Raw genomic sequence first — 12702 nt, 5'->3', positions numbered from 1 at the left:
GGCACCGCTCCGTGCGCGACGCGTGTGATTAGAGCCGAGTTCACACCGAGCGCTGACGCATAACTCGTGTCGAATAGATTTGCACACGAGTACGTGCGGAACGCTTAATTACCGCTCGTCTCCAATGCATGCTCAAAGTGAGTGCCTTTAAATATCGAGACCTTGGAGCAGATACCGGAGGACGCGCTCCTTTGATAAAGAGGGTCAGCAGAAAGGGTCAGCAAAAAGGGTCAGCAAAAAGGGAAAGAGCGGAAAAATGGCAAGAATAGTCGTGAGATGAAAGGGGGGAAACACGTTTGCTTCAGGAACAAGAGTGTGCGATGTTATCTTCGAGCACGAAGTTTTGCATGGTTTCGTCATGGTCAGTCTCACAATGCAGACGTACATTAAGAAGAACCCCTGAAGCGAAACCCTAACAACAGAAATTAACCGAGATCGGTGATTGTAGAACCGATGCTGCGTAAATTGTATCAACGTAGTATAAAGCGTGTCTTGAATGGATTTGCATAAATAACAGTGATTGGCTCTTAAAATGCAGCAAACGTAAAAATTGCGCTGGTGCGGTTACCTCGTATCGGAGCATTTAGTTTCAATTTCCGGAGAGAGATTGCTAAATGTACCGGACGGGAAAACGTCCGAATGAAAAAAAAAAAAAAAAACTGCAGTTTTCGATGCTAAACTAGCAACGGCGTTTAACATGATTACGTTATGCTGAGCGCCACATAGGAAAATGTTTTTCCCTGCGTAAATCCAGTGATTTCCTCTTGCAAAAGTTTACAGGAAAGTGAGTTACGGGCGTTTTTAGAGTTGCGCAGGTGAGGATGACTGCCAACCTGGTTCCTCGACATTGACGAAACCTACCAAGCTAATAAGGAAGCTCAAGAGATATTTTCTGACCAGGATTACAATACTTTAAAAATGCACGTACGTTTACTTTATCTCAGTGATTAATATACAGAAATTTCCGATCACTATAATTTAAATAACTGCTCCCAATAATGACGAGGCACAAAAAAAAAAAAGCTGTTTCGTTTTAAAACGCGTTCTGCTCATTGTTATGCGTCGGTTGCGTTTTAATTTCGTCATGTTTATTCGTACCTCATCATTGGCCGGAAATGCACAGTAGATCATAAGGATTAATCCTCAGTGTGCTCTGAATGGAACTAGATGCGCAGGAATTACTTTAGAGTGCATGTTTTGGATATGACGCACGGAGCGTTTTAGTGTGAGACACAATTCCTCACACGGCAAGCAAGTTCGGCTGCTTCTTACGAAGGGATTGACGTCAAAGAGCAGAGTTCTTCCTGGAAGAACCACGTGTAAGTATAAAAAATAGCTGCCGTTACTACTGCTCACTCTATCCTTCTAGTCAGAGCAAGCAGGTTCGTCTTCTACTCCTTGCACAGAGATATCAGTGGCGTCAGTTTTGGGCGTTCGGGCGCCGAGCACCAACGACGTCTGCAGTTCTTAGCAATGATGGTCCAGCATTTTCTACCACTTTCGGAAACTCACTGGTACTTTATTGACAAGTAGTTATCCTTTGAGGAAGGGGATGAGGAAATGCTTCGGACGTCGATCTTTGTCGACGAACAACTACCAGGGGCGCTCGAACCAGTGAGGAAGTTACGGTCGAGATGACGTCAGCATGCCACCACCGATGAGCTGACAACAGCTGCGGGGGTGGAGCTTTGTCGCGTTCGTCGCACACGCTCCCATGCTCGAAGGAACGCTTATCTGTCAACTTTCATGCCGTATTATTTGAAGCTCTCTCCTTAGTGTGCAGAGATCAACGTTACTAAAACACTCACTTGGGAAACTCACCCTTGAAACCCGGACCGATCGCGTCCAACGAGACCAAACTAAATACGATAACAGCGCCACCCTTTAGCGACGAGTTTAAACATGAAAGTTGCTTCACATAGCTACTGCGAGATGCTCCTGTGAGATGGCGCCACCGGCCCTTGCCCGACTCGACGTGCACCCGTGCAGTTTCCGGAGTGGACGCTGCGGGAGAAATGGCGGCGTTGCGATCGCCATTAGCTCGGTTCTCGAATACGGATCGGAACCACTTTTTTTAAAGCAGGCTCTATGGCAGTTTCCCAACTGAGGGGCTCCAGTAACCATAGAGTTATTATAATAAACGCTAGAGGCTCAGCTGGCGCTAGTGTCTACGAGACTTCCGGTTGCAAATTGAAGCAGACAGCATGCAGTCTACCTTTCCAGTCTTCCTGTGTATTCCTATGGGAAAATAACATTAATAACCTTTGTTATTTCGGTTGTGCCGGATAGTATGTACCTTTATTAATATTGTGGAAGTGTAATTGCTTTAGTTACAGCCTTTTTCCTTTACCACTGAACGATGTTAAACTTCGCTATATTTCAGGCCCAAACCTCTAATTCATGGCAGGTATGTAGAAGCGAGCGACGATTCCAAGCAAAATAACGATCGAAAGGAATGTAGCGTGTGTTCAAAAGTTCGCCAGCATTCCGTTGGGGCTTATATATTGCTAATATATATATGCCTGTCCTCTCACTATATGAAAATGCCCCCGTCGTGCATCTTTACGAGTGGTTAAAAAAAACGTTCGAAACGCAAAGAATAAAGTACGTGGGCTACGAAAGGTGTATTTTCTTATTATTTCCTCTGTCCGGCAGTTTTTATCGCGCACCTGTACTCTGGCTTCCCCCTATTTGCAAAGATTTGGAGCGTGCGGGTGATGATTTGAACACAGAACAAGCATCTTTTGTTTCGCATGTATTCATCAGCAGAAAGAATAAAGTAGTACTTATTTATTGCAAATCGGACTATATTACGTGCGTGACTTTCAATTTAGCTTGATCGTCTTCAAGCACAAGGAGTTACCTATCCAGTGTTACTGCGTAGTTCTTGCCGTCTCTCGTGGTTTTCCACATGTCCTTCGTTCGTTTGGTACATATACCCCCATGCTGGAAAGCGCCGGCGCCGTGTTCGCGCTAACAGTGCCCGACAGTGCACATAAATACAAGTACGAAGCAGTTTTAGCACCGTTTTTCATGCCACGATTTTAAAATAAAAACGCCGTAACTGACCAATTATTTCATCTGCGTGTCTGGGAAATGTACCAATGTGCCTCGTAGGTACGAATCATTCGTGATATTTGCTCTTATAATCGAGCGCAGGGAGGAAATACACTCGCTTTTTTCCGCAGAAATGCATTACCGGAAGTCAATTTCGGACTGCTTGCTGTCTGCTTCAATTTGCAACAGCACACTAGCGCCAGTTGAACCTCTAGCGAACATTATAATAACTCTATGCTAGTAACGTTGACAGGAACCGATACCAATGGCCACTGCGGGAGAATGGCGGCGTTGCGATCGCCGTTAGTTCGGTTCTCGAGTACGAATCGAAGACACTTTTTCAAAGCAGTGTTCTATGGCGTCGTTTCTGAACTGAGTTGTTTTAGTAACGTTGGCAGAGATAGGGTAACTGCAAAGAAAAAATAAGTTTTTTTTAAACAGCCTAATTGGAACAAGCATGTCAAAAAAACAATTTTTCCGCGAGAAAAAAACATTTACAGCAATATTTATTGCGTGAGACCGATTTTAGTTTTCGGCTATTTCGTCCGTTTTAAATCGCGCGCCATGAAGTTGGGATTCCGTGACGTCTAGCATCAGCTGGCTGCTGTACTTCTCGTTGGCTAAGAGTTTGATTGACAGCTTAGATCTTTGCTGTTCAACCTTTGTTATATAGAGCAATTTCCTTTTGAGCGGCATATTTTTGCGTTTAAAAAATAACCCATGTGATGAGAGTTATTCTTTACAAAAGGTTTACAAGACGGGCAATTCCGTTTGGATTCATACCAAAACAAGCAAAAACTTCGCCATTCTTTCATGGCCGCCGAAGTCTCCGCTACCGCCTGTCTTGTCCACAGGTCTCGCCTAACTCGACTAATCGTTTCGCCGAAGTGATCAGTGTTTCGTGCTGACCCAGGTGCTTGAGTGAGACTTCTTGAAGTGAAGTAGTGTGTGTTTAGCAGCTGTCGCAGGTGTTAGCGATAGGAAGCGATGAGGGGTTTTGGCGTTCATAACGCGGTTCTTTCGTTTTCCTCTTTGCTTGCTTAGCTTGTTTTTTTTTGTTTGTTTGTTGTTTTTTTTGTTTTTTTTTTGCGCTTGCGCGTGCAAATGCAGACTTTTCGGACATGTCAGATGAGTGATCCCGACAGCGAGCCTTCCAGCAGCCATGACGCCCCGAAAGGAATGCTATTTGGCTGGAGGCAATCGGGCGTTCGCGTAGCGACAAACGTGTCCAGTTACGTTGTTGTCCTATCGCTCCGGAGACCGTCGAGATTCTCACCGGGTGCCCCGGGGGCATTGAATCTCCGCGACCAGACACAGCTGTTACGTAAAAAACCTGGCATAGCCAGGTGATTACGTAATAGCTGTCCGCAGAAGCCCTCGGACGTTCGAATTCTGCGTTAGCCGAAAGATTTTTTTTTCTCGGCTTTCGAACCATCTTACGTAAATTGTTTGAATGAATATGTACTGTTATCGCAAATCTTGGCTTGTGATCGCGGATTTGTAGATTATCGCATTCGTTTTGCTGGAGAGACGCAAACGACGGGCATGACAAAATCAGTTGCATATTCCACACACCTTGCAAAAGCACTTCCCCAGTCACCTTGCGAAAAGCGCGAAACACGGAGTCCGCACAGTCCCGACTTCCCAGTCTTTTACCTGCTTTAGAGCAGTTTGTACCTGCTGGTAGGTATGTATACTTAAACTTGAAACTAGGTGCAGCACCAGAGAGGCAAGGAGACAAAGTTCGGAAAGCTTGCTCGCCCTCTCCAATTTCTGAACTTTCAAGTGATTGTACCATAATAAATGCAGAACGCCTCTTTCCATAATAACAAAAAAAAAACACTATGTTATTTATGTAAAAAATGGTCTCAGTTCATGCATCATTGGGCAGGTAGGAAATCTTGCCCTAATTTATTCACGCCGCACGATGAGCGAAACACGTCGCTGTGCTAACGCAGTACAACACGAAGCATAAAACCGGCAGATTTAGGACAACAATTCAAAGTTCATTGTTCAATTAAAACGACGTAATTTTTTTGAAAACGCCCGCAGCTTTTTACTCATTGTATGCGTCGGGAATCTTCCACAGTTCGAAACGGAACGAAGGGAGATTTACTTTTAAAAACGCTCGCCGCGTCCTCCTGGAGCAGTTTGACTGGATCAGCTGACGACGACGGAACTGAACCCGTTTAACCTCAACCCCACAACAACCAATTTGCGCTCCGTGTTGGGTGTCTACTTCCAAGCACTGCACCACACACACCACGGACGTTTCAGTTCCTTGTCGCATCGCCGTGTTGCACCAAACAGAACGAGATCGCCGAAGTCAACGCAGCGCCGTCGTGAACGTTGGCTTGTGGTTGCACACTCGTGGACCTTGTGACTCTCTTCGCTTTCAAAGCACACACGATGATTACGAATGATACTTTGCGTCTTCCGGGAACATCACACGGGCAATTCTCCGGTCACGTCTTCACTATGTGCTCGCCAACCCCGCAGCTTCTCGTGTACCGTCAAACCAAAACAATACCGGCGTCATGTTTAGCGTGCGTTGTTGCCAGATCTTACCGGAAGTCTAGACGCTGCGTCGTTCAACTCAGCAGCCAAGTCAACAAACTAGAGCAAATCCAAGAGTGAGGGGCGGGGCGTAGCTCTCCGTGGCTGTCGAAAGAGCGGGAGTTTCAAATATGGAGATGTTCTGACTCCGACTAAATTACATCCTGTGGCGTAAACATTGCTAAACAAAATATTTTTTTCGCGGAACATTTGTTTTGTGACATGCTTGTCCCAATTGACCCCGTAAGTGATGACGTCACAACATGGCGTCTGGGTCCCAACAAACCGTTGCTAGGGGCATTAATTGCTATGGACTAATGCATGGAGACACCACAAGAGGCTAGATTTTTGTTTATAAATAAGTAAATAATTTTTTGTAAGCAACCTAACTTCTTGATATCTAATTATGAAGATGTTCTTGTCATCTCAGCGTCGTATTGCAACGATGAAAGCCATTTCCGAAGTATTCCACTCCGCTTTGCTTTGGTAGCAGACGACACGATAGATTTGCTGGCCTCTGTTGCAGCGGGCGTCTTCATTGAATTGCGTCGGTAAACGAGCAACACAAGCAAGTGCATCGCCATGGCCGCAAAAACCTCCGCAACGTGCGTTTTTTTCTTTTTTTTTTTTTTCTGTGAAGAATTTAGTTTAGTTTAGAGGGGCGAAAATTTCGTAAAATCAAACCACGGCACGCAGATCAGTTACGACGACGACCTGAAGTGCATTACCGGTGTAGTGCAGGCCCAGCATGAGAAACAAATCGTACGCCGTCCAGGTAAGTCGTTTGTTATTATTATTATTATTGAGGTTGTCAGGTTATGAAAATATTGCATGTCTAGCGCATAGTCCCAACTTTTTTTTTTTTTTTTTTTTTTGTGTACATTAAATTTAGTGGATGTGTTCTTTCGGTGAACATCTCCATCGAACCCGCGATGAGAGTACAATCTGTAATAAACTCACCTTATGTTTTTTTTTGTTTTTTTTTTTTTGTCCAGTTCTTTCGCGTTTTGGGGTTTTGAGGAAATCTGGAGAAACTGCAAGAATCTTTCTCCACGCGAAGGTTACAACCAGGTACGAAGCACCCTGCCATAGGGCGAGTCCGCAAACAAAATTTGGGATCTCTACAGATCGCCTGAAGTGCTTTTCTCACGGGTGCATTGCGATCTTTTAGCAGATGATCATCTCGATCGACGCCCGGACTTTCGATAAACCATATTTTGCATTGCTCCTCACTACGAACTCTTATAAGTGTCTGAAACTCATTCTATTTCAAACAAATGCAATATCAGAATATCGTCTTCATTCACCCGATTCAGACGCCGGCACCGGCTTGGCCGGCGGGCGTGTGGCAGCAGACGGCATTCTTCTTGCATTCGTCGCCTACTGCAGGCATCTTGAGGACCGGAAGTAACAGTCGTAAATAATTCAGAAACAAGCGATTACCGGAACACTTCTGTCGAAACATGTATGCCATTTCAGCTCTCTATACCTGTGATTTTTAGAAGTTTAAATCCTACTCCTGATTTTTGAACGGTCGGGTTGTCGTAGCGAAACCTATTCACATGTATTTGTCCATAACAACGACCCTAGCAACGGTTTGTTTGGACCCATGACGTCACACTTACGGAGTCAATTAGGCCGTTTAAAAAAAACACTTTTTTTTCTTTGCAGTTTCCCTTTAAAGTGATAGTAATATAGCTTTAAAGGTAGTTTCAGTTGAGGAAAATCATTTCTAGATTTCTGAAACAATGTCAAAAAAATATTTTACTGGGTTTATCAACCAACAATACAGGGTGTGCGCGCCACTTTCGGCCGCCATGACAGGGGGAGAGAATTACTTTCGGCTCTCCTATGCTTACCTTGTGTTTGAGTGGGTGCGCGACGACTCTCGCTTCACTAGTGAGAAATTCCGTAAGCGCTACGCTCTAGAAATGCCCCAGTGTCGTGGTTTTAAGTTGCCGATAATTGCCGACAGGAGCAAAATGTCACAAGTGAAGTTATTTTGATTATCTCGAGACGAGGGGCGCCACCAACGCCGCCGATCCTGGGTGATCGCAAAGTGACGGAATTGGCAAGCGGTACTAGCGGCTTCGTTGCGCTGTGGAAAGATGGCGCAACGCGACAAACGCGATAATGCGACGCCTCAACCGACCATCTCCGTACGACAATGAACCATTACGGAACATACAAATACAGTGCGAACGGCGCTCTGGGGAAGAAACCTCGAATACCAAAGCAAACAAATCAAAACGCACAAAAAAACAACAACAACAAAAAAAATACACCATCTTCCCGAGGGGAACCATGGGGTGATGCGGAGCAGCGCGGATCGTTATTAACGGTGTTATTAACGGTAACGTTGTTGAACTTCACGGTCCTGAACCTCAGGTTCTGCTGCTCGACGTTCTCGAACCGCCGCTGCTTCACGTTGTCGTAGTTCAGCATCCGCCGCTCGACGTTGACGAATGGACGCCGCTTCTCGTTGCCGTAGTTCAGGGTCTGCCGCTCGCTTCAAGCGTTTGCGCTCAGCGTCGCGTGCCCTTCGCTGCGCAGCTTTGTCTTCAGTGGACGTAGCGTTGCTGTTAGTTTGTGGGGTGGTGCTGACGCTTGCTTGCGTCAACCCACTAACTGACGGGACTGTTGCTTCCATCACACTTCATCGGAAGAACGGAGTGAAGTGGAGTCAACAGCGGGAGAACTGAACGCGCTGAAAAAAATTGGCTTGCTCTTTATGTTTATACAGCCTTGATGGAGATGCGCCTCAACGGGTAATCGGTCTCTTAGCTTTAGATGAGAAATTTGGCCAGTGCGGTACAACCGCTAACCTGGGATTTTTCACGTGCATCACGCAGTAGTGATCACACGAACGTGTGCCGGTACGAAGCTCATCCAGATCGAAACGGGCGGGGGCGGCGGGGATCGAACCCAGGAGGTTCCCAGCGCAAGCTTTCGCTCCACGCTCCGAGCTGGGACGCGTTAGCCCACTCGGCCACTCGCTACCGCTGCTTATATTCACACTTAAAGGAGAGGAGACTAGAGGAGGAGAGTTGCGCATGCGCGCGCGGTGTGAGTAGAAGCGAACGCACGCGAAGTGCACGCAGCTGGTAGAGAGAGAGAGCGGAGAAAGTAACGTGCAGCTGTTGGAAGGTGGGAAGGAGGAGAGTTGCGCATGCGTAGTGTGAGTGCGGACTACAACGCCGCGGGACATAGACCCGAGCAAGGGATGCTCCGCATCTAAAACTGCATTAATCTCGGATTGTGCTAAAGGAAGCGCAATAAAAACTTTCGAAGTATTGTCTGCTAAAACCAAAATCCGGTTCGGTGACCCCCGCGGGGAAGCTCGGCGCGTGTTTTGGGCGCCTAGGGGAGGTAGGTGCCTATCGACGATGCCTTGCCGTTCACGGAGTAGTTCAACACTTTTAGGGATTTGTTGGTTTTAAGTCATTCTCACGTAAATGGACAAGGCGAGTCAAGTCGGCAGTTTTGAAGATGAGCCCACGACATCTTTGGCAGATTTGTCATTTCGATGAGGAACAAGTACTCTTTGTTTTCACCCAAGGAATCAGGAACGCATGTCGATACCGTATAAGTAAATTTCTGTAAATACCACAGTAAGACCTCGGTGCTCAGACTTTCAAAGTACGCCCTAATCGCTCAGAGTCCTCAAAGACAAGTAAAAACAATAGCCAACCGGAATTAATATATTCCTCCCGGAAGTACAGTCATTACTTATTTTTGTTACCTCCGCACACCCTGTGTAGTTTACTAAAAAATACCCAGCGTTCGACTCTGCTGCTACGCCGACCTCGACGCCCGCGACGCTCTGTTATTATCTTTTGTACCCTTTTATTTTGGCACAAGTTCGCCACATTAAACGTTTATTTCTTCCTGTTCATTTCTTGTTTATTGGTCACCACCCGTGACATTTTGGTGGAGGTGCGGGGTAACCGCATGCCCGTGCAGCGCTCCCCTCCGAGTTCCCGCAGTGCAAGTCCAAACACAAGCCTCGAAGAACCCAACGAAGACCAGACCGAGATCCGATTAAGTCGTCGGAACCTTGGCCTATCCCCGGAATCAGGACCCTTGCCACCCAGGACCAGGCAAACGAAAAGGACGACGATGGCCAACCAGTCGGAGACCCTGGCCGCTCCAGCCGTCGTTTATCTGCCCGTCGCACCGCGCACGGCTGCTCCATTCCACGGCGAGCAATACGAAGACGTCGAAGACTGGATTGACCAGTATGAACGCGTTGCCCGCCACAATTGCTGGACCGACGAGCAGCGCCTGCACAACGTCTATTTTTCGCTTGAGGGTACCGCCAAGCATTGGTACGAGAATCATGAGTCCTCTTTGACGTCGTGGGACATTTTCAAGACCGATCTCAAGGCTACGCTCAGCAACCACCACCGCCGAGAGAGAGCCGAGGACCTACTGCGAACCAGAACCCAGGGCCCCAACGAGAGCGTCACCGGCTTCGTAGAGGACGTTCTGCGCCTGAGTGCCCGCGCCGACCCTCGGGCTACCGAAGAGAAGAAACTACGAATCCTCATGCGCGGGGTGAGAGACTACATTTTCGGGGGCCTCGTCCGCGACCCGCCGGCAACCGTCGACGCCTTCGTCACCGAGGCAACAAACATCGAGCGCGCCCTCCAAGCGCGCGCTTCCCACTACCAGCAGCATCCAAGCGTCACTGCAACCGCTCTGCTTAGCGGCGAAAACGCTCCTGGTACGGACATCCGCGAAATCATCCGGGAGGTCGTCCGGGAGGAAATCCGCCGGTTACTGCCAGCTACAAACCGACCAGCAACGCTCTCCATCGCCGAGGTTGTGCGGGAAGTAGTTCAGAGAGCCATCCAACCAGAGGCTCCCGTCGCCGTGGCAGCCAACGAGGAGCCCACGTTGACTTACGCCGCAGTGGCCCGACGGCCACCGCCCCCTCCTTGAGCCTATGTTGCGCCGCCCCGACGTCACTCTCCTGTGCCGCAGCACGACCGACGCCGCGACGACCAGCTCCAGTACGCCAGTCAGGAGCCCCGTGCACCCCGGAAGACCGATGTGTGGCGAACGCCCGACCGACGCCCTCTGTGCTTCCACTGCGGGGAAGCAGACCACACCTACCTACCGCCGATGCCCATACCGTCGACTCGGGCTGCGCGGGTTCCACCCGAACGACCCGCGACCCCGTTATGGTGAACGGCCTCGGGAAATCGACGAGTACCTGCAACGACCTCAGTCCCCCGAGCCTGCTTCCCGCCGAGAGTTCCGGTCGCCTTCGCCACGACGTCCAGCTTCGCCGATGCACCGACCCCGACGTGAAAGCCTCTCGCCCCTTGCTCCACGCCGGGGAAACTAGGCACGGCAACCCCTGTAGGTGGAGTTGCCGAAGACGACCGACGCCAAGATCCTCCACGAACGTCGGAGGGCCCCCACTCGAACACTACCAGAGACCGAAACGACGCCCCTGCAGCGGTGTCCAATAACCTGAACGTCGTCATTGACGGCCACGACGCATCAGCACTCGTGGACACCGGAGCAGACTACTCGGTCCTGAGTTGGAGACTCTCCCGCCGCCTTCGAAAAGTCATGATGCCGTGGGAAGGACCCCAAATACGAACCGCCGGAGGACATCTCATCACACCAGTCGGGAGATGCACTGCTCGCGTCGAGATCCACGGTGAAACGTGCCCTGTCAAGTTCGTCGTTCTGCAAGACTGTTCGAGGGACGTTATCCTCGGAATGGACTTTCTCTGCGAGTATGGCGCCGTCATTGACCTCGGGGCAAACCAGCTGACGCTGCGAAAGCCTGTTTTACCGCCGGTGGGGACCAACACGACGTCAACCTCAATCCGAGTTATCGCCGACCATGTGAACTTACCGCCGCGGTCGAGTGTTTTCGTCACCGTCATAACCGACTCAGCCTTGCACGGTGAAGCTCTTCTGGAAGGCAGCGTCCAACTGCTCCTTGAGAAAGGATTTGGCGTCGCACGAGGCGTAACGGATCTCCAAGAAGGACGTACAACTGTTCTTGTGACAAACTTCCGAGAGGAGCCGCAGCACCTAACGAAGGGTACCACTGTGGGCCACATTGAGGAGTTTCAGGCGCCAGCCGTGGTCACCGCAGTCTCCGAAGAAACCTCGTCGTCACAACAGAAAAACACGCCGCCGCCGCCTATCGACATCAACTCCGAGCTCCCAGCTCCTAAGCGCCGGCAAATGGTTGATCTCCTCGCCGAATACAGTGACTGTTTTGCCACGTCGTCGAAAGTTCGCCAAACACCAGTGGCGAAACATCGCGTTATTACCGACGACGACGCGCTCCCCGTCTATCAGTCGCCGTTTTGATACTCCTTAAAGGAAAGGAAGGTGATTCAGGATCAAGTCCAAGAAATGCTCGACGACGACATCATTCAACCCTCAAGAAGTCCACGGGCATCCCCAGTCGTCCTTGTAAAGAAGAAGGACGGAACCCTGCGGTTCTGCGTGGTCTATCGTCGACTGAACGCTGTGACGAAGAAGGACGTCTATCCGCTCCCCCGCATCGACGACACGTTAGACCGACTGCGCCACTCCCGATATTTTTCGTCGATGGATCTGAAGAGTGGCTACTGGCAGATTGAAGTCGACGAACGCGACCGGGAGAAAACTGCCTTCGTCACTCCCGACGGACTGTACGAATTCAAAGTGGTGCGTTCGGGCTTTGTACAGCGCCAGCCACCTTCCAGCGTGTCATGCACACCGTGCTGGCAGGTCTGAAATGGCAGAGCTGCCTCGTCTACCTCGACGACGTCGTGGTATTTTCACGAGATTTCGACGAGCACCTGAAACGACTTCGAGCCGTGCTTCAAGCCATCAAGACCGCCGGCCTGTCACTCAAGCCGACAAAGTTTCGATTCGCCTATGGTGAACTTAAATTCCTTGGCCACGTCGTGAGCAACAAAGGTGTTCTCCCGGACCCCGAGAAGACCCGCGCCGTAGCTGCATTTACGCCGCCGTCTGACAAGAAGGCCGTGAGAAGATTCCTCGGTCTTTGTGCCTACTACAGACGATTTGTTTGGGACTTCGCCAAGCTGTCCGCACCGCTGACGCACC

At 49.4% G+C, this 12702-nt stretch overlaps 1 protein-coding gene across 1 annotated transcript in view; it reads right to left on the bottom strand.

The window, feature by feature from the left end:
- The window catches only part of LOC120836837 (arylsulfatase B-like), an 84294-nt gene that overhangs the window by 25378 nt on the left and 46214 nt on the right, over nt 1-12702 (bottom strand). The window lies entirely within an intron of this gene.

Source organism: Ixodes scapularis, unplaced genomic scaffold (genome assembly GCF_016920785.2).
Source record: "Ixodes scapularis isolate PalLabHiFi unplaced genomic scaffold, ASM1692078v2 PGA_scaffold11__112_contigs__length_91849675, whole genome shotgun sequence".
Lineage (NCBI taxonomy): Eukaryota > Metazoa > Arthropoda > Arachnida > Ixodida > Ixodidae > Ixodes > Ixodes scapularis.
The sequence above is the reverse complement of the archived record's forward strand: the minus strand, read 5'-3'. Positions and strand labels throughout refer to the sequence as shown.